The following is a 22,380-nucleotide window of genomic DNA, read 5'->3' on the forward strand; positions in this document are numbered from 1 at the left end:
TTTAAGCTATTTAAGAATAGCACAGCCATAGGAAAATGGATTTCTCATGGAGTACTGTGATAGCAGATAACAAGCACTAGCCATAGTCCAACAGTTAAAAAGGTTTATATATAACCCAACTTGTAGGAGAGCACTCAATACCCTGTACTCCATATTGATTTATCAAAAATTGTTTTATACAGCTAAAATATTTTCATTCACTGGAGTCAATCTCAGTAGCTGGAACGGATGTTTTATGGGTTCTTTAGAAACCTTGATTTTTGACGGTGACAGTACAAGTTGTCATCACAGCCTGTCTTCATCTGAATGTTTATGATTTACAAATTAAAAAGAGACTGACACTTTATCAAACAATGCACCTGGTCCCAGAGAGTGATGATATGAACGAGGGTTATCTTCAAATATCAAAGTACACCATTCAAAAAACAAATATGTTCTAGTTTATTAGATATAAAAAGGTAAAGTAGTGACTGCGAGAAATCTGAAATGAAAGCCAAACAGACTTAGAATACACAGCAGTTATGCTAGTATCTTCAAGCAGCGAAAGGATAAGTTAATATTTCAGGTGATTCCATGACCCTGCATTCTCAGCACTGAGCACTCTCTGCTGTCAATGAGGCAATTCCACAGACATTGGAATCATAGAATCATAGAAAGTTATGGCATAGAAGGAGGCCATTTGGCCCATTGTGTCCGACAAGGAGCCATCCAACGTAATCCGACTTCCGGCTCTTGGACCGCAGTCTTCAAGTGCATATTGTTACGACCAAGGTGGGAGTAATTCACTGTTAATTCAGTCCCACAATGCCACAGGTCATAGCATATTAGTAATGTTTCCTACCTCCCAAAAAATAGCCAAATTAAACACCCTATTTGTCCCCCAGAATAAAGCACACCAAACCAGGATCCTTTAAACAACAACAAAATTAACTATTTATTAATAGACTAAGTCTTAAACAATAATGAGATAACTCTATACGTGAAAAGATTCTTTTAAAACAACTTCTTCTTCCTAACCCTCATGCACACACACATGTACGCAAAAAAGGATGTTTTGATTTACAGCTGTTTCTTAGGAATAAAAAGGAAACAAAATAAAATGATTGAGTTTGTCCCGTTCTGGTAGGATGTTTCTGGTATGTTGAGGTGTCCTAGAGGCAAATAGTCGGATGCCACTCTAAGTCTCTCCAAGCAAGGTTGTTGAACAGTCTGTGATGGATAGGCGTTCAAGGCAATTTGTCTGCTGCAGGTGTCACACAGGTCTTTCAGCAAAAGGTGTAGCAACAGGTCTGCTTGGGTTTTGAAGTCATAGTCTAGCAATAGAAGCTTTCTTGAGATTTCAGGATCTCTCAAAACACAAGCGGCAACAGGAATCACTCTTGAGGAAGGGATTCTTCAGAGACTGGAAGCAATAAGAATCTGCTACCTTTCAAATGCTGGGGCTTTCTCTCTGCAAAGCAATCTTCCTCAGAGAATAGCAACTTCTCTTTTCCAGGGTCTTTTCCTCTCTCCAGGGGTCTCTCCGCTTTCCAGGGGTCTTTTCTTCTTTCCAGGCAGACCACAACCACACCTCAAATGTAGGATTTCTTTCCAAGAGATGCAAGTCTTCCTTTACAGAGAGAGGTCTCTTCACTGGTCTGCAAGCAAGTCCCAGCCAGATTTCACTGCTTCTTCCTTGTGTAGTTCACTGGTCTTTCACAATACAAAAGTGAAACTAAAACTCTAACAATCAAGTCATGTGATGTGTCATTTCCCTCTGCTGTGTTGTTTGGAAATAGGTGCCTTGCAGTCTGTTTCACTCAATTCAAACACCAAGTTTCAGCATTCAGTATTCACAGAGAAAAATCCTTTTTCTCAGTTTTTAAAAATACACAGAATTCTAAACTTTCAATAAAAAACTAAACTCTTGTAACAATATCCAAGTACTTTTTAAATGTTATGAAGATTTCTTCCTCTACCACCTCTTTAGGCAGATCCCACCACACTCTGGGTGAAAAATTTCACCTCAAAACCCCTCTAAACCTCTTACCTAAGTCTATGACCCCCCCTGGTTATGGACCGCTCAACCAAGGGCGATCGGGCCTTCCTATCTACTCTATCTAGACCCCTCATAGTTTTATACACTTCAATTAGGTCTCCCCTCAGCCTCCTCTGTTTCAAAGAAAACAACCCTAGCCTATTCAATCTTTCCTCATAACTAAAATTCTCCAGTCCAGGCAACATCCTTGTAAATCTCCTCTGTACTCTCTCTCGTACAATCACCTCTTTCCTATAGTGTTGTGACCAGAACTGCATGCAGTACTCCAGCTGTGGCCCTACCTGTGTTTTATACAGTTCCAGTATAACCTCCCTGCTCTTATATTTTATTGCCGCTAATAAAAGCAAGTATCCCATATGCTTTCTTGACCACCTTATCTACCTGTCCAGCCACCTTCAGGGATCTGTGGACATGCAGTCCAAGGTTCCTCTGTTCCTTTATACTTCTCAGTATCCTACCATTTATAGTGTATTTCCTGGCCTTGATAGCATTCCCCAAATGCATTGCCTCATACTTCTCCGGATTGTACTCCATTTTCCACTGTTCTGCCCACCTGACTAGTCCATTGATATCTTCTGGCAGTCTACAGCTTTATAGAGTCATTCCAGCACAGAAGGAGGCCATTTGAACCATCAAGACCATGACAGCTCCCTGTAGATCAATCCAATCAGTCCCATTCCCCCACTCTATCCCCGTAGCTCTGCAAGTTTATTTCCCTCAAGTGCCCATCCAATTTCCTTTAGAAATCATTAATCATCTCTGCTTCCGCCACTCTCTTAGGGCAGAGAGTTCCAGGTCATTACTACTCGCTGCAAAAAAATTTCTTCCTCACATGCTGTTGCATCTCTTGCCCAAAACCTGAAATCTGTGTCCCCTAGTCCTTGAACCAACAACTAATGGAAATATCTTTTCTTTGTCTTCCTTATCTAAACCTGTCATAATCTTGTACACCTCTATCAAATCTTCCCTAATTCTCCTTTGCATCAAGGAGAACAAGCTCAGCTTCTGCAACCTAACCTTGGCCGGAATTTTAGCTCCCCCATCGGGAGCAGGCAAGGAGTAGGGGAGGGCGTAAAATCCAGTGGGATGGAAGAGGTGCTGTGCCGGTCGCTTATCTCCCCCACTGCTATTTCACTAGCGGTGGGGGAGGTAGTAGGTGACCCGCCCGCCTTTGGCCAATTGAGGCCCTTAAGTGGCCAATTAATGGCCACTTAAGGGCCTCCTCCCACCGCCACTGGTATTTTACCAACGGTGGATGGGCATCTCAGCATCTTCATCACCTGGCTATTTTTTGTATCATCTGCAAACTTCTTAATCATGCCCCATACATTCGAGTCCAAATCATTGATCTATACTACAAAAAGCAAGAGACCTAGTACTGAGCCCTGCGAAACCCCACTGGAAACAGCCTTCCAGTCACAAAAGCACCCATCGACCATTACCCTTTGCTTCCTGCCTCTGAGCCAGTCTGGATCCAACTTGCTACTTGGATCCCAAGGGCCTTTACTTTCATAACAAGTCTGCCATGTGGGACCTCATCAAAAGCCTTGCTAAAATCCAGACAGACTACATCAAATGCACCTTCTCAAAAAATTCAATCACTCCTTCACCAAATCTCGAAACAATTAGTTTAATAAGCTCCACTGACTAGAGCATGGCTCCCCGATCCGAACCCGACAGGACCCGACGACGTGTCAGGTTTGGGTCGGGTCGGGCTGCTCTTCTGGGTCCGGCATTCGGGCTGGGGTCGGGTTGGGCTGGGCCAGATGCGTTCTATCACCACCCCCAGTAGGTGGCTTCAATGTTAATGTATTTTTGGACTTGAAAGGTTGTTTAGTTGCAGTTTTTGTTAAGCTTGTGCAGATAAGCAACAAAGTGAAAAATGGAAGCTAGGTTAACTGATGGTCAGTTCGGGTCAGGTCGGCCGCGGGGAAAATTGAAAGGACTCGGGGCAGTTCGGGCTCGGGTTGGATGTGGTTCTGTCGGGCTCGGGTTGGGTTTCATTTGCAGACCCAAGCTGGCCTTTACCACTGACTAACCAAAACAGTTAGGAGAGAGGATAAAACATTAGCTATCCGACTCATATTTCTGCCTTTCTTCTATCCACTTATCACTGTAGGTTCTCACAACACTACATTTAGTGTAAGTCATATAATTCTTAATATAATTGTCAATGTGATATTACTGTACAATTCTTAATTTTAACGGATTAGATACATACAACCTTTGAATGGGCTGCAAAGCACTTAGTACTCTGAGGTGATCAATCTCTTTTGTTCACAAGGGTTCATCCCAACATCTATCTTCTTGGATGATATGTTTCCTCACTGTCAGCTTGTGTTGGAAGTGGCTATTTCTATCTTTCCATCCTTCCTGAGTGGTATGTAATCGCTCGCATGATCGTCCTGTTGAACCACTTTTAGTTTGTAATTTGTATGGCCGCCTCTCCTGATAGATTATCTTCACTTGTACATCAGGTTTTTAACAGTAATTGTTACCAGTTCCTTTATGAGCAATACCTCTGCTAATCATGATACACCGCATGCCTACGCACACTTTTAACAGTGTGAACAGTCTTGGTTGACCACAATTGTAAACCAAGTCCAGATACTTCTGGTTGACCCAGACAAGTCTTTTCAAGACATACCAAATAATCACCTCATTTCATGATATCTCAAATCATAATCTGTCATCAAAAAATGTCGAGTAATTTCCTCAAAATCCTTCACCACTGAAATCTTCTCCACCTTGGAGCCGTTTTTGGTCCCTTTTTGTATTTCTATCACTTTTTCCAATGGAACACTCCTTTTCTCTTTCTATTCACAAGATAATTAAGGATTTAAAAATGGCCATTTTTTAAAATCTTAGTTCATCCACTGAGAATGACCTGAAAGTTCCCCTTTGTTGCAATATCCAATAGGTTCTTAAATGAGTCGAAGGTTTTTGCCCCCAGCGATTTGAGCACAAAATCTAGGCTGACGCTTTGTTGCAGTACTGAGGGAGTATTGTCAGAGGTGTTCTCTGAGCCATTAAACTGTGGCCGCATGTGCTCTCTCAATTAGACTTAACAAAAAGCCATGACACACTTCAGAATTTATTTGTTCATTGCTGTTTGCTGTACACAGATTGCCTACATTACAGCAGTGACTACACTGTGATCCTGTGTACACTTCAAAAAGCGCTTAATTGGCTGTGAAGCACTTTGAAATGTTCTGAAGACATGAAAGGTGCTACAGAAATGAAAGTTATTGCTTTCTTGATTACTCTATGCTATATGTTGATTAGGGTAACTTTCTGTTATCAGCTCTCAGTTTGTCTTTTGCTTGCATGAACCTGAAGCTCCTTAATTTACTCTTTGAATTTAATTTAAAGTATTTTTTCTGATTTATCCTTTCTATGCCATTTAGTACCTTATAAAAATTATATACTGGTACTGCAGAACGAGCAAAAAGGATGTTAAAGGATAATGCAACAACAACTTCTATCTATATAGCTTCCTTAATGTAGTAACACGACCCAAGGTACTTGACAGGAGCATTATTAACCAAAGTTTGATAATGAGTCACATTAAGGGGTTATCAGGACAGGTGACTAAAAGCTTGCTCAAAGGAGGAGAGAGAGGAAGATGTCAGCGAGGTTTAACCACTGAATTCCAGAGGCTTAGGGCCTCGCCAGCTGAAGGCACAGCCACCAATGGTGGAGCAATTTAAAATGGAGGATGACCAAGGGGCCAAAATTGGAGGAGTGCAGAGATCTTGAAGGGATAGTGGGTTGGAGGACATTACAGAGATAGGGAGGGGCAACACCATGAAAGGATTTCAAAACAAGGATGAGAATTTTAAAATGTAGGTGTTGCCACATCGGGAACTAATATAGGCCAGCAAGCACACGGGCGATGGGTGAATGGGATTAAGTGTGAGTTAGTATATGGGCAGCAGAGTTTTGGATGAGCTCAAATTTATGCAGAGGGTAATGTTACAGAGGTGAATAATGGGGTCTTGGTGAAGGCATGGATACGGATCGGAAACTCATCTTGGGGTTAATTACAACACTAAAGTTGCGAATGATTTTCTTGAGCTTCAGGGATCAATAGCTAGGGAATAGAATTTGTTGTAGGAACCCAAAACAATAGCTTCAGTCTTCCCAATATTTAGTTGGAGATAATTTCTGCTCATCCAGTTCGGGATGTCAAACAAGCATTTTGACACATCAGGGACAGTGAGACTCAAGAGAGGTGGTGGTGAGGTAAAGCTGGGTGTTGTCAGCATGCATGTGGAACCTGACATTGTGTTTTTGGATGATTTTGCCAAGAGATAGGATGCAGAAATAGGAGGGAGCAAAGGATAGATCGTTGGGGAATCCAGAGGTAATAATGCGGGTGTGGGAAAAGAAGATATTACAGGTGATTGTCTGGCTACAACTGGATAGATAAGGAAGGAACCAGGTGAAGGAAATGCCACACAGCCAGAAGCCAGAGAAGTGATGGCATGACCACCTGTGTCACAGGCTGCAGACTGGTCAAGCACAGCCACAGTTATATAGGATGCAATTTGATGAAAGGACACTGACCTGACTCTCTGGGCTGGATTTTCCCTACAGAGGTGGGAAACAGAAGTTGGCGCTGTTCCTGGGTTCTGTATCCGTGCCCTGGGGAGAAACAGTCACTCGTTGAGATTTTTACAGAGGTGACCTTTTAACTGTCCCTGTCCAATTAAGGCTGCAGGCGGGCTCTTGAAGCTGGAGAGGCAATCAGAGGCCTTCTAGCTTAAGAGGAGCAGCAGGCTGCGATGGCAGGTAAGTAACAGAGGGGGCGCTTCAACACGGGGCCGCCCTCATCAACTTTTTAAAAACTTTATTTAAAGGATTGTTTTTGCGGTCACAGTACCATTGCTGGGCGGGTGGCGGGTGGGGGAGCCCCTCTACAGAGTGGCCTGTGACTGCTCTCACACGCAGGTCGGCAGGCAGGGAGGGCCACAAGGCCTGCCTGCAGCACTGGTTTCTCCCTTCCCCTCTCCGGCCTGCTGCCAGTTGGCCACCTCCAGGCACCTAAACACGTCCCTGCTATGCGGGAAACTGGAGGCCGACTGGAAAATTCCAGTTGGTCTCCTTTAATTGGACTTAACAAGGTTCTTAACAAGCATGGGGGCGGATAGCCCTGCCAACCACAATACTGCCTCCACTAAAGTGATGAGCTCGGAAAAGGCATGACGGGAGCTGGAAGAGAAACTAGAGAAATATACAACTCCGGGCTAGGGCAGGGATGAATAATAGTGAAAGTTTGGCTTGATTGACTAGGGGAAAGGAGGGACAACAGCAGAGGCAGCTGAGTGGATAGTTTCAATCTTGGTGACAAAGAAGTCTGTGAGCTCCTTGCACTTGAGGTGAGGATGGAGGAGACAGTGGAGAAGGGGTTAAGAAGATGATTTATAGTGGAAAAGAAAACCTGGGGGTCATTTTTGCATTTCAGGATGATCCTTAAATAGTGAGGCAGAGGAAAGCAGGACCTGATAGTACTTTATGTGGTCCATCTAGATCTGGCAATGAACGGCTAAACCAGTTGTTCACCAGAAATGCTGAATGCATCCCTTGGAATTAAGGGAGCAGAGGTGAGGGCTGTACTGGGGGAGCAACCAGGATGAGACAGAGAAATAGTTTTAATGGGGACAAGGGTATCAAAGGTGGATGCGAGGGTGTGATTGAGTAGATTGGTAGCTGCTGTAATGTTGTGGTGAAAGGAAAGACCATGGGAATTTGAAAGTGCTCAAATTTGGCATTTTACTGGTGGCGGCCAATTCAGAGGCTGCGGCCGGGACCATTGTCCAATTGAGAACAGCGGCCTGCTTCCCAGAACTGCCAGCCCAATCAGAGGGCCAACAGCTGGGCAGCTGCCACCCCGGGAACCCACTAGAAGGCCACCAGGGTTTACCTGGTGGTCTCCCCATGTGGCGGGGGCCCCTTCTCATTTCAGTAAAAGGCCAGTGAAGGCAAGAGGTGGTCCTTAATTACCTCAACTGGTTGCCCAGTAGGTGGCCACGCTGCTAAGGTTCCTGCCACTGATAACAAGCTGTGGCAGTGGGAAGATGCCAGGCTCCCCTCCCAATCCCTTCCCCCACAATATTAACAGGCATCCCGCCTCCCAAACCATCTCCAGAGAGCCGGTAAAATTCAACCCCATGTTGGTAACCTGTGTTTAGCACTGTGATTTTTTAATGATTTATCTTTAAATATGTATTTTTCATCCATATTTTGTTGTCATGATTGTTATTTTGTCATAATAACATTTTTTAAAAAGTAAAACCATTTATTATTACCTGAATTATTGAAAAAACAATGTAAGTGGACTGTACGTCGTTCATTGATAAGACTTCACCAGAACGCAATAGATGAAATAAAGCAAGGATAACATACTTTTACTGGTGATCAGGGAGAGACAAGAGATAAAGTGCAAGATACACAGTGGTTGGCAACTCAAAGTAAAATGACTGATAGTGGTTGGTTTTGAAGTATCCTAGATATAGTATTTCAGGGTTGAAATAGTGTGAGATGAAATCTGGCATGTCCAGAAGATCAGTAGACACCAGATTCACACCACCCACAATCATCATTATTCTATTACATAGAAAACATAGAAAATAGGAGTAGGCCATTCGGCATATCGGGCCTTCGGGCCAGCTCTGCCATTCAAAAAAGATCACGGCTGATCATCTAATTCAGTACCCTGTTCCCGCTTTCTCCCCATATCCCTTGATCCCTTTGGCAATAAGAAATATATCTATCGCCTTCTTGAATATATTTAATGACTTGACATCCACTGCCTTCTGCGGTAGAGAATTCAACAGGTTCACCACCCTCTGAGTGAAGAAATTTCTCCTCATCTCAGTTCTAAATCGCATACCCATATCCTGAGACTGTGATCCCTGGTTCTGGACTCCCCAGCCATCGGGAACATCCTCCCTGCATCTAGCCTGTCTAGTTCTGTTAGAATTTTATAGGTTTCTATGAGATTCCATCTCATTCTTCTAAACTCGAATGAATATAGGCCTAGTCGACCCAATCTCTCCTCATACATCAATCCTGCCATCCCGGGAATCAGCCTAGTAAATCTTCTTTTCACTCCCTCCATGGCAAGAACATTCTCCCTCTGATAAGGAGACCAAAACTGCACACAATACTCCAGATGTGGTCTCACCAAGGCCCTGTATAACTGCAGTAAGACATCCTTTCTCCAATACTCAAATCCTCTTGCAATGAAGGCCAGCATACCATTCGCCTCCTAACTGCTTGCTGCACTTGAATGCTTGCTATTAACCATGGCTGCAAGTCTTGGCATAGTTAAATGACAATGGCCGATTGAGCTATGGCTTTACAGCCTCTAAAGGGGTAGAATACCAGTTTCAGTGTTCTGTTATCTGCTGCAATCAATGGGGAATATCTTGACTTTGCATGCTAGTGTAAAACAAGTGATAGCATATTGTTAGCCTGTTTTACATCTCTCCCTCCATGACTTCAAAGTCAAGATCTACCCTCTTAGCACAGGGATAGCAATGCCAGTGGCAGTTAAAGCCACAAGCTCCGCCAACCTTTATACTACAACCTTTTCTGGACTAGTATCGGGATCAACAGTAATATCAGCCAACAGGCTGGTCAAAGGCATATCAAACATGTGACTGATGCACTGATCAGCATAGCTGCCACTTTCATCTCCTTTCCCACAGAATAGCAGCAGAGCGTGACAGTGCTCATATGTCTTCATACTGCTGCATTTCAAAGTAAATGAGTTATTGATGGCAGCCATGTGGCTACCCGAGCAGCAGATTCTTGCTTCTCTTCTGCCATTGCTATTTGTTACTTTTTTATTTAATCTGGGTACTCTGACTCTTCCAGGATCTATGTAAACTGTGCTGGTGATTGCAAACTTTCATGAGAGAAATGCAGTGCTGTGTGAAGTGTCTTGTTTTGATGCAGTGGCATTGCTGTCAGACTGCTCTTTCAACTCTACAGTGACAGAAAATAAATGAATTCTGGCTGCAAGATCTACCTTCAAACAGAGCTCATAAGGCAAAGGAGCTGGATAACAATAACCCTGAACACGGAGAAAAAAAATTCACTCCCCTCTCCTCTCCTAATACTCTTGTAGAACCTTAGAAAAATTATGGCGCAGAAGGAGGCCATTCAGCCCATCGTGTCTGCGCCAGCCGAAGAAACTTTCCACCCAATCTAATCCCACTTTCCAGCACCTTATAAGCAAGTTCAAGTGGCTTCCTCCAAGTGAATCTAGGACTTGTCAATTTGGATCCTTCTTCCAACCTTTGTCTGTTCCCATGTATCATCTGTCACCTTTTCAAACAAGTAGACAAATTGTTTTTAGATGTTGTGAGTTGAATGAGCATGTACATCATGCATTGAGATAGATATGCAGCCAAGTTTTAGCTTATCCTCCATGTCAATATTTAGTCATATACCATGCAGGTATTTTGTGTTAGAATGTGTGAAGATAGTTAAAATAGGAACATGGGAACAAGAGTCGGCTATTTAGCCCCTCGAGCCTCTTCTGCTATGCAATGAGGTCATGGTTGATCTGTGACCTAACTCCCTGCACCCATCTTTGCCCCATATCCTTTATTACCTTTCGTTAACAAAGATCTATCAATCTCAGATTGAAAATTAACAATTGATTTAGATTCAATTGCTGTTTGCAGAAGAGAGTTCCAAACTTCTACCACCATTTGTGTGTCGATATGTTTCCTAATTTTACTTCTGAAAGGTCTGCCTCTAATTATTTGACCATACCCTCTAGTACTAGACACCCCAACTATTGAAAATTTTCTCCCAACCTAACCTATCTGTTTCCCATAATATCTTGAAAACTTCGATCAAATCACCCCGTAACCTTTATTCATTCCAGGGATTATAACCCTAGCTTGTGTAATTTCGCTTTGCAACTTAACCCTTCAAGTCCAGGTATTATTCTGTTAAATCTACCCTGCATTCCCTCCAAGGACAAAATATACTTCCTTAAGGTATGGTGCCCAGAACTGCTCACAGTACTCCGGGTATGGTCCAACCAGGGCTTTGTATAGCTGAAGCATGACTTCTACTCCTCTTGTATTCTGTTCCTCTAGATATAAAGACTAGCATTCCATTAGCTTTCTTGATTATTTTCTGTACCAATTCATGAAATTTTAATTATCTATGTACCTGTACCCCCAGGTCTTTTTGGACCCCCACTGTTACTAGCTTTTCGCCATTTTGAAATATCCTGTTTTATCCTTTTTAGGTCCAAAGTGGATAACCTTACATTTGGCTATTTTGAAATCCATTTGCCACAGTTTTGCCCATTCACTTAATCTATCAGTACACCTTTGTAATTTTATCCTTCCACCTACACCACTTACAATGCTGCCCTTCTTTGTGTCATTAGCAAATTTGGATTATGTAGCTTTCTACCCATCATCTAAGTCGTTAATAAACATGGTGAGTAATTAAGGCCTCAACACAGTTGCCTGCAGGACATCCTTAGTCACATCCTCCCAATTAGAGACCTGCCCATTATCCCTACTCCTTGTCTCCTGCCACTCAGCTAACTTGCTAACCAGGTCATTAATTTGCATTCAATTCCATGAGTTTCAACTTTAGCTAACAGTTTCTTTAGAAGGATTTTATCAAATGCCTTCTGGAAGTCCATATAAATAATATCCATAGACATTTTCCTACCCACTATATATTTGTTTTTATTTATTTAGAGATACAGCACTGAAACAGGCCCTTCGGCCCACCGACTCTGTGCCGACCAACAACCACCCATTTATACTAATCCTACATTAACCCCATATTCTCTACCACATCCCCACCATTCTCCTGCTACCTACCTACACTAGGGGCAATTTACAATGGCCAATTTACCTACAACCTGCAAGTCTTTGGAGGTGGGAGGAAACCGGAGCACCTGGCGGAAACCCACGCAGACACAGGGAGAGCTTGCAAACTCCGGACAGGCAGTACCCGGAATCGAATCCGGGTCGCTGGAGCTGTGTGGCTGCGGTGCTAACCACTGCGCCACTGTGCCGCCCATTATTCATCTCTTCAAAAAATTCAATCAGGTTTGTTAGGTATGACCTACTCTTTACAAATCCATGCTAGCTCTCTCTGATCAGGTGAAAATTTTCAAGGTGTTCAGGCACTCTATCCTTAATTATAAACGTTTTAGCAATTTCCCAATAACAGATGTTAGGCTAACTGGTCTATAATTCCCGGGTTTCTCTTTCTGAACTTTCCTAAATAGTAGAGCAACATATGCAATTTTCCAATCTAAATGAATGGTTCCCGAATTGAATTTGGAAGATTCCAATTCAGGCATCTGCAATGTTCTCATCCACTTCCTTTAAAACCCTGGGATGGAAACCATCTGGTCCACAGTATGTTACTTTTTAGTGCCGTTAATTTCTTCATTACAGTCGTTACGCTTACATTAATTTTGAGAAGTCACTGTCCTGATTCAATATTAGTGTCCTTGGGATTTCTGGCATGTTGACCTCCTCTTCTCCTGTAAATACTGATGCAAAGTAATTGTTCAGCGTGCCTGCCATTTCCTTATTTTAATTGACAGTGTCACTGTTATCAGTTTCAAGGGGTCCTCATTGCTCCTGACCACCTCTTTTTCCTAATAAATTTATATAATATTTTGAGGTTGATTTTGATATTCCTTCTTTTCACACTCCCTTTTTGTAGCTCTGCTATTTCTTTTAATTTTCTGTTGTCTCTTATTTCTTTAGTTGTCCGCGGCTGTCTTTTTTTGTCAAATAGAACTCTTGCCCCTTAGGGGTATAAACTGCTTTGTATCACATTAAATTCTTTTTTGAACACCTCCAACTGATCTTCTGTCATTTTACCTAATAATAGATTTGCCCAGTTTACTGTGGCCCGTCTCTGTTTCATTAAATTGAATCTTAGTAGCTCTTTCATATTTTTCCTTTTCAAGCACTGCATTGAGCTCGGTCATGTTATGGTCGCTATTAGATAAATGTTCATGCACTGTTCGGTTGTTAACTAAATTTGGCTCATTACCCATTATGTGCCCTTGCTGGCTTTACGACAGAAACCTATCCTAAACGCATTCAAAAAATTCACAACTTTTCTGATGTGCTAGTCTGTTTATGAAAGTTAAAATTCCTTATTAAAACCCTTCTGCCTTTACTACATGCTTGTTTTATCTCTGCATTTATACAATCCATACACAATTCTCACTACGGTCTTAAATCCCTTTTTACTTCATAATTCTACCCATACAGTCTCCACTGCCTGCTTATCTCTTGTTACATCCTCTCTCATCATTGAAGTAATTTCATCCTTAATCACTAAGGCTACTCCCCCAACCACCACTTTCCCTATCTTTCCTGTAGACATTATAACCTGGTGTCTTGCAGCCACATTTGGCTACCATGTTGAACAGAAAGGTGCAATCAGAGAGGTGATTGGAGGGGGGGCGTGGGAGGATGGGGTGGGAGATTGAGTGGAAAGGATACCATCCAGTGGGAAGGAGCAATGGAGAGCAAGAGCAGGGGGTGCTGGAGGCGATTGAGACTCGAGGTAATGGTGGGGGGCAGGGTGCGTCTGACAACAGTCTTCAGGACTGCTGTAGAGCATGCCTCCCCCTCCGAACTCCACATTTAGGTAACTGGCTGATTCTTGCAGTTCCTTTATCAGGTGTGGGATCTGAATGCGTATACTTCAGCCTTTATCAACGTGGTGTGCAGTGCACTTTCAATGCAGAACATGCGCACGCATACCTCCCACTGTATTGGTAGTGGCTGAAGTATAGGCAATGGAGTAGTTGAAAGAGGTGGTGAACCGGTAGATCTGGCTGGCTCCAGCATGCGCTTGGAAGTTTATGCCGTGTCTTTGCATGATGTCAATGATGGACCACATATAGAGGAGGGCGTGAAGGATAGATCATTGGGGGATTCCAGAGGTAATGCTGTGGTGGGGTGGGGGGGGGTGGGGTGGGGAGGCGGTGTGGTTGGTGAGAAGAGAAGCCATTAGAACCATAGAAACATAGAAAATAGAAGCAGGAGTAGGCCATTCGGCCCATCGAGCCTGCTCCGCCATTCATTATGATCATGGCTGATCATCCAACTCAGTAACCTGTTCCTGCTTTCCCCCCATATCCTTTGATCCCTTTCGCCCCAAGAGCTATATCTAACTCCTTCTTGAAAACATACAATGTTTTGGCCTCAACTGCTTTCTGTGGTAGTGAATTCCACAGGCTCACCACTCTCTGGGTGAAGAAATTTCTCCTCATCTCAGTCCTGAAAGGTTTACCCCATATCCTTAGACTATGACCCCTGGTTCTGGACTCCCCCACCATCGGGAATGTCCTTCCTGCATCTACCCTGTTAAGTCCTGTTAGAATTTTATAGGTTTCTATGAGATCCCCCCTCACTCTTCTGAACTCCAGCGAATGTAATCCTAACCGACTCAATCTCTCCTCATACGTACGTCCCGCCATCCCAGGAATCAGTCTTGTAAACCTTCACTGCACTCCCTCTATAGCAAGAACATCCTTCCTCAGATAAGGATATCCTTCCTCAGATAAGGAGGATTATAGGAGATTCTCTGACTACAACTGGACAGATAAGAATGGAACAAGGTGAGGGCAGTGTTACGACCAGGTGAGGAAGGGGTCTCAGGCTCCCCTCCTGCCCCTTTCCTGGATTGGCCGTAACAGAGTTTATCTTTCAAAACACAGTGATTTTAGCTTACCCCCTCAATGAGCCCCAGGCTCACTACACTCTAATTGTAATTGAAAATGAACCAATCAGACAAGTTTTCTTAGGTTTAAACAAGAAAGATGTACGTTTATTAGCCTTATCACTCTAACGTGGTTAAAATTACTAAAATACGTGACGCAACTACGCTCGCATGTACGTGAGAGAAACACACACACAAATAGATAAGGGGGGGACAAAGAATTGTGGGGGGGGTGGTTGAAGTAGAGTTTGTAACAAGTAGAATTTTGTTACTGCCCCCATTGCACAATTCCAGATTTGCTTCTCTGGTACCAGAAGGCCAAAGAGAGGTTTCAATTGTCTTCTTGGTGGTCGCCTGTAAAGTTCTGTAATCTTGAGGTTTATGCTGCCACTGTAGTTTCCCTGGGACTTTGCTGGAGATAGAGCTAGAGAGAGGGAGACTTTCCTTCTCCTTTCTGTTCAAATTGCAGTCTGATTCCTCTCTGTGAGGCACAATTCAAAATGCCCCCAGTCTGGCCAGCAGGTAGGTCATGTGACCATCTCTTTGTGTGAAACAGCAGCTTCTGGGAGGGTTGTTGATTTCAAAGCTTTCCAGACATGCTCGATAGGGGTGGAGTTCTGGCTCTTACACAGACAAGGGCCTGAATTTTATCAGTGCATTGCACTCCGACATGGAAGTGCCGCTGAGGAGCCCCCGCGATATTACGCACGTGGGCTCATTTAAATAGAGGGGATGGAGCGGCTGCCCCTGATGATGTAGAGTGCCATTTTTAAAGGGCTTTAAGCCCATAGAAGTAATTTTAATTTTTAAAGGTGCATCAGTCTTAAATTTTTATCAAAAAATAATTAAGATGTGGATGTTCCTCCCCCAACACCTCCAATGGTCACTTCAATGCCAGAAATAACCAGCACATGCATTTTCCCTACCCAGACTTTACACCCCCAAACTTCTAACATTTGGTCTATAACCCTTTCCCACATCCATAAATTGATTTCCCCACTCCTCCACCCCTCCCGACCTGAACATTTTATTACACCCACCCACCGCCAGATTCTCACTTCGAAACGCCGTGCAGAGTTCCGAAGGCACGAATGGCGGCTGTAAAATCGGCATGGGATGGCCACCACCCGCAGGTAAGTACATTTACATCTTATTAACGTTCATTTGCGTATGGAAATGAAGGGACCGCCGTCATGTGGCAGGGGGGCCACACCGAAGCCCCCCCGCCGCCAGTAATATGCAGCGGGCCCTTCCCAACGTCGCTGGTCCCTCTCCCCACAGAATTTTACCAGCCCCCACGCCGCGACCCGCGGCGTCGAAGGGCCGATAAAATTCAGCCCAAGATGTGGATCATTACTATTACCCAATTCAATCTTGTTGAACAGTGAACACTCCCATTGTCTTTCTATTCAACTGTCTCTCAGAATGCAAATGTGCAACCATGTTGTCAGCTGTTCAGCTCTGTTGTTCTTTTAAACAAGTTATGTGCAAGGTCTAGTAAAAAAGAAAGGTTCAAGTCATGTCCCAAATGACAAAATTAATATGTTTCCATTTGGCAGGTGTGATTTCCATCACAGCAGTCCCTCCCATCTGTAAAATGGAGGAGAGGCATTGAAGAAAGATTGTGTGGTCAACTGTGTCGTAGGCTGTAGAGGGATCGAGATGGATGAGGAGGGATAGTGCATCACAGTCACTGACACAGTCACAGGGGATGTTATTTGATATTTTGATAAGGGTCATCTCATTGCTGTGGTAGGGACAAAACCTGCTTGGAAAGGTTGAAACATGGAGTTTTTGGAAAAATGAACACAGATTTGGGAGGCAATAACATGTTCAAGGACTTTGTAGAGGTGGGTCTCCTGGGCAAGATGAGCTCACAGAGGTCATGAGGGAAGATAGAGGAGAAACTACAGAAAAATGCGAGTTCAGAGCTAGGGTAGGGGGAACCTTAGAGGGAAGCATGCTTGTTCGGCAAGAATTAGGGAGGGATGCAGAAGACAGCTGAATGGATGATAAATGGCAAAGATGTCCTTGAGCTCCTCACGCTTGTTGATGGACATGTGGCTGAAAAGGCAAGAGAGAAGGGTTTAAGGAACTGCATAGTAATGGAGAAAAGAAAAACCATTGAAGATCATTATAAGGCCCAGAAGCAGTGGAGGAGTTGATTTGAGTTTAGGGGACAGTGGATCTCTGTCCAAACCAGCAGCAAAATAAATTTGAAACACTAGCAGTGCGTGTAAGTACAGTCAGAAGCTCAGCAAGTAACAGCACAAGGCAAAGGGCGGGCTATAGGCTCATAAAAGTGGTGACTGAGTAGCAGATCCGAGTCACAGCAGCTGAGTGTTGCAGTGCAGTCCAGTGGAACAGCATAGAGGGATCCAGGAGTTGGAAAGTCAAATTTGAGCAGTGTTCCAGCTGCTGAAAAAAACCACAGTGAAAACACAGAAAGCACAGGGCTGGATTTTATGGGTCCCCTGAGGTGTGGTGGTGGGGGGGTCCATAGAGTTGCAATGGGTGGCGGGGGCGGAGGGCCCGTCGCTGCCCTGTCACCAAGTGATTTTATCAGGGCGGGATAGGCTGATGGCAGCTTTCCTGCCCAGAAGCCAATTGAGGTCCTTAAGTGGCCTATTAATGGCCACTTAAGGGCCTCTTCCCATCGCTGCTGGGATCTGACTAGCAGCTAGGGGGTGCCTCCGCCATGCAGGGAGGCTGCATTGTAAAATGAGGCACCCTCCCTACGGGCTTGAGGTGAGAGAGTCCGTCCTTCATGGGCAATCTGGCCCGTGGAGGACTCATGCTGGCAAAACACTCAAATCCATGGCTCCCCTTCCCCCTGGACCACACCCACCCTCCCACTCCCCCTTGCCGGGGCCTTCCAGACTGGCCCTGGCGATTCACCTTATTTACCTGAGGTCTGGGATTCCAGCGCTGGGCCTGGGTCCAAGGCGTCTGCAGTACTGGCAGTGGCCATCGCTCCCAGTGGCGCTGCTGATACTCCTGAGCTGCCAGTCCTGTGATTGGCCGGCAGCTCTTGGAGGTGGGATCCCTGTCTTTAAAGGGACAGAGATTCCAGCGTCGGGCACTTAGGCGTCAAAGCACTGGAGAATCGCTCTGGGGAGGCACGAAAAGGCTGAGGCGAGGTTTCCCGGCACCGGGAGCCCCAACTCCTCTACAAAATTCAGCCCGCTGTGTTGCTGGATAGACAGTGGGCTGTGCAAAGGTGGCTTTAAGTTTGCAGCTTGAACTTATACTTTGGGCTAAAATACACTCACAAATATAATCATTGGAAGAGAGGAGATTTGTGGAGATAGGGCAAAGGATGGAAATGGGTGACCAGGATACATTTGCAGAGGAGTGGAACTCAGTAAGTAGCTGCCAGCCTAGAAGCCATCTTAAAAACATTCTTATTACTTTGAAAAGTAGGAAACATGACAACCATTTTATGCATAACAAGCCCCTACAAACAGCAATGCAATAAATAACCAGATCATCTCCTTTAGATGTTGCTTGAGTGATAAATATTGCCCAGGACACCAGGAGGGGGTCCCTGATCTTTTAAATCCATCTGAGAGGGCTGCAGTTTAACACCTCCATTGTCATGGCACATCTGTTCCACATGTTCCTATGTTCTAAATTTTGGAAAAGTGACAACTGATGATATAACTTATCTGATGGGCTAACGATCATGAATTTAAAACTACCAGTAAAATATTCCTTTAATGTTAATGTCAGTCAGGGATACCAAGGGAATGTCTGTACCAGCAGTCAATGTACTTTTATTTGTTTGTACTTCAAAATCATTCTTTCAGCTAAAATATGGATTCGGATGGCGTGATGTAGATTGCTTCCCATTGTAATGTCTTTTATGATTCAGATTAAATGCAGCACAGTGGACCTGGAATGCAGATCACTTAATTATTTTTGCTGTATTATTCTTTCAGTTCTTTCTTAATGAACTCTCATTTTTAAAACCTAAATATATTGGGGTAGAATTTCTGATTTAAGCGCAATCTGCAATTCCGGCATAAATTGCACCCAGAGTTCCACTCATTTGCATATGAATATTTTGCCGAACACAAAATCTGCCACGAACCAGCACAATCGGACAGCATTTTAAAAAAAAATGCTTTAAAAATGTTCCCTGATATATTTAAGAGTGGTAACTTGGTGAAGTTTGAACAATACACCTGAAAATGGGTTTATCCCGAAAGATAAGCATTTTTAATCAGTGTCCAGTTCACCATCTGTGAGTAACCCAATTTAAATTACTGAAAATGACTTCTTATAAAATACAGAAAACAATTTTTAGTTAGATTGCAATACAGTAGTCAGTTCCTTAGTACATTTTTTAAAATTAAAACCTTTGAAAATATGCCTATTACAGTCCTTACATCCAAAAGTTCGAGTTTAATTTTTGGAGCCTTCTTGAAGGCCTGCACAATTAGCAGAAACTTCCAGTGGTGCTTAAATCACCTTGGGGGCATGGGTAGATCTCCTAATAGCGCAATGTTTTTCAGACTAGCAGAAAATATTGCGAAAACTCGAGTTGCGCCAAACGCAATTTGCACTTCAAATTTTGGGACCTTTTACGCTGGCTATGTCGATATCGGGGGCATTGCACTGGGAAAAAAAGCTCAATCAAGCGGAAACTCCAAGTGTTTAATTAGAGAATGTATAGGACATTTCCTTATAGGTATGGTACTGTGATCATATCCATTTCAAAATGCAATTTGAAACATTCCATTGGAAATACTGCACTAGAAATTCAGAAGTAATCTTCTTTGAGTCAGGATACATAGGTTAATGAGTCCAAGATAGTGAGCAGCATATTATTTCTCCCTTACGCAACACTTTTTGTGCTGTTGAAAATTGAAGGGCCAAAGCCCATAGAGCAGCAAGCACCAAGGCTGAAAACAATAAAGCAATAACTAGGTAGATCAGGAAGCAGCAATTAAGTGATTGTGAGATTGTTTAAAAAGCTGAAGATTGGAGAAGGAAAGAAAGACCGAAAAGAGATAGGAAGTCCCACAGATGAGTGACCATTATAGGAAACTATGTGATGAATCTCGATTTCAGTGTGTGAGGATGTGAGGAGAAGGGAGAGTGTGCAAGAAAAAGTATTTGGAACTCAGAAGGAACAAATGGGAAATTCAAAAGAGCATTGAACACATTGGTGCCATAAAATAGAGAGCAGATATTGGTATCATTTTTAAATGACCATTACCAATAGTTGAGTCAATTATCATAAAGGGCTGGATCCAGTTGTGAAAAGAATTGATAAATTATATACAATTTTGGTTTAGTGCACATCATTTCTCAGTATACTAGGATCATGGGAGCAATGTAATTTGTTAATTTTGTCTGTGGAACACCATAATGTTATTTTTTGACTCCAACTTAAACCACACCTCAGTTACTGAACACAGCTGTGAAAATGTTACCATTAAGTGCATTGCAGTATCTCAACATGGTGGTAATGCATAGGTATTAGAAATTTCTGCTACATTAGAAGAGCAACAACAGGCTTTTGCATGCAGACATGAATGAATTATGCGTGTGCCTAAAACTGTAATGGGTGAGGTCTAGCATTGTGTATTGACTCTATATATGATAAATTCATTCTGATGAGGTCATAATACTTTTGGTACACAAGGTTAATGTACTGTGAAATACCGTAGAGCATTGCAGCCAACCTGCTATATCATAATGATACATTAGCCGCTTTCAGCATGTTACGGTTGAAAGTGATACAGTCACTGATTTGAAATACTTACAAAGTCAAGGACTGTTTTATAATGCATCAAATTCCATTAGTACTTGCCACACATTGTTTTATTGAATTCATAAATGCACCTTCTCTTTGTCGTCTTTTGTTATCTCTAAATATTTTGCAATGTAGACAGAAAACCCGTGAACAGGAAGCACTATTTAGGATAAATGTGCTGAGAATTCTAAAATAAAGACTTTTTTCCTTAGAATTCAAAAACATCTCCATAAATTCTTATTGTCCTTTTTATAGAAATTGTATTTTATAGATGAAAATGTCCTCTGATTGGATTGTATTAAACTGAGCATAAAAATAGCATTACAGATCTTTGTGTCTGCAACCATGATGCAGTTGCTAGTCAGTTGTGTTTTTCAGTTGAGTTTACAAAAATGAGATTCAGGGCTATAAATTCCTTCTTATTTGCCATAAATTTAAATTAACCTCTGTTCAAACGCAATGAACTAAATATTTGCTGAGCTTACGGCTAGTACAAAATTTTCTAGCGTGATGTGTTTCTCTCAATTTTATTGATACAATGAAGGAACATTCAAAGAAGCACTGAACAGCCTTATTTCATCCAAGCTGCAAATATTATCCCACTTGCTCTTCCTCCCCCTTGTATCCTATTATAATGGAATACACACATATTACTATCTCTCCACTCTCAAGCATGGGTTGAATAACAATAAGAGAAACATGATGGCAACATGAAAAGAAATACTTTTCCTTAGAGGTGGAAATATTACAGCAGGTACTGAATATAGGATTAAACAACTGGATATTAGTTTTCTGTTTGTTTATTTTGGGTTGTAATATCAGTGGAAAGAGAAAAAAAAGTTTGGAATTTAATACAAGTGTAATCATCTAAAAATGAAAATGAATTCAGTTTGATAGGATGGTCCCAGTTGGTCCTATGGAGTTGTGTAAACACTTCTGCAAAATCACACTAGTTCTTCACGTTTGACCTTTTTTGTGATGCTCAAACTTTAACTGTGTTTGCTATAAGCGACCAGATTTCCCTTTAGTCTTGACAGAATAGTCACCTATCCCTAAGCATTGTTATTGGCAGGAAGGCAAAAATACCATTTTGCTCTATGTTGGACCAAATCACAGATAGTCCCACCCTGACCCCAAACATGGACTGGAGTCACTGCAAGTACTGCCTGTGCACTATTTCAAACCAGAAATCTTACAAAGCTTGAACCCATAATTATACAATGCGCATCTGACACTGAAGATGTTATTCTTCAGTTCAAAATATCTTGATGTTGGATCAGTATCTTTCCCTTCATCACCATAACTTTTTGTATTTGCAGTTTCTAGATCAAAGAGAGTAACTCACAGAATTTGTTTCCATTAGAGAAAGGAAGAGAGGAAGTTTCAGCTTTTAAGTATTGACAAGAGTGGAGCAGTGGACTGCCATCTCTGGCATCTGGGTTCAAATCCAGCCCAGAATACTGAGATAAAAGTCTTTTTACAATTGTAAAGCTCTGTCTGAAGTGTTAACATTGGGGCTAGACTGGGATGGATAAATGGTGCGCTTCTGAGTCTGGAGCTGCATTATGTTTTTGGGGCAGAGGATATGAGAGGATGTTGTAGCATCTGAATAAACCGCAACCTCTATTCTCTAACACTAACAAGTCTTGCCTTGATTACCTTAAAAATTCATGTTAAAAAAGCTTAAAAAAATGTTGAGCAGAATGGACAATGTTGATGCAAACTACTTAACTTGGACTGTGTTAGAACACTCTCCCAGGTAAAGGAGTTAATGTGTTGATCAATTCATATGAATGCCTGGTTAGCAACCTTTACTTTTCTGCCAACTTTT

The 22,380-nt window shown here is 42.7% G+C and overlaps 1 protein-coding gene across 12 annotated transcripts in view; it reads left to right on the forward strand.

Annotated features, from left to right (window-relative positions):
• The window catches only part of rbfox1 (RNA binding fox-1 homolog 1), a 1,351,350-nt gene that overhangs the window by 1,069,829 nt on the left and 259,141 nt on the right, over nucleotides 1–22,380 (forward strand). The window lies entirely within an intron of this gene.

The sequence above is a fragment of the Heterodontus francisci genome, chromosome 24 (assembly GCF_036365525.1).
Source record: "Heterodontus francisci isolate sHetFra1 chromosome 24, sHetFra1.hap1, whole genome shotgun sequence".
Classification (NCBI taxonomy): Eukaryota; Metazoa; Chordata; class Chondrichthyes; order Heterodontiformes; family Heterodontidae; genus Heterodontus; species Heterodontus francisci.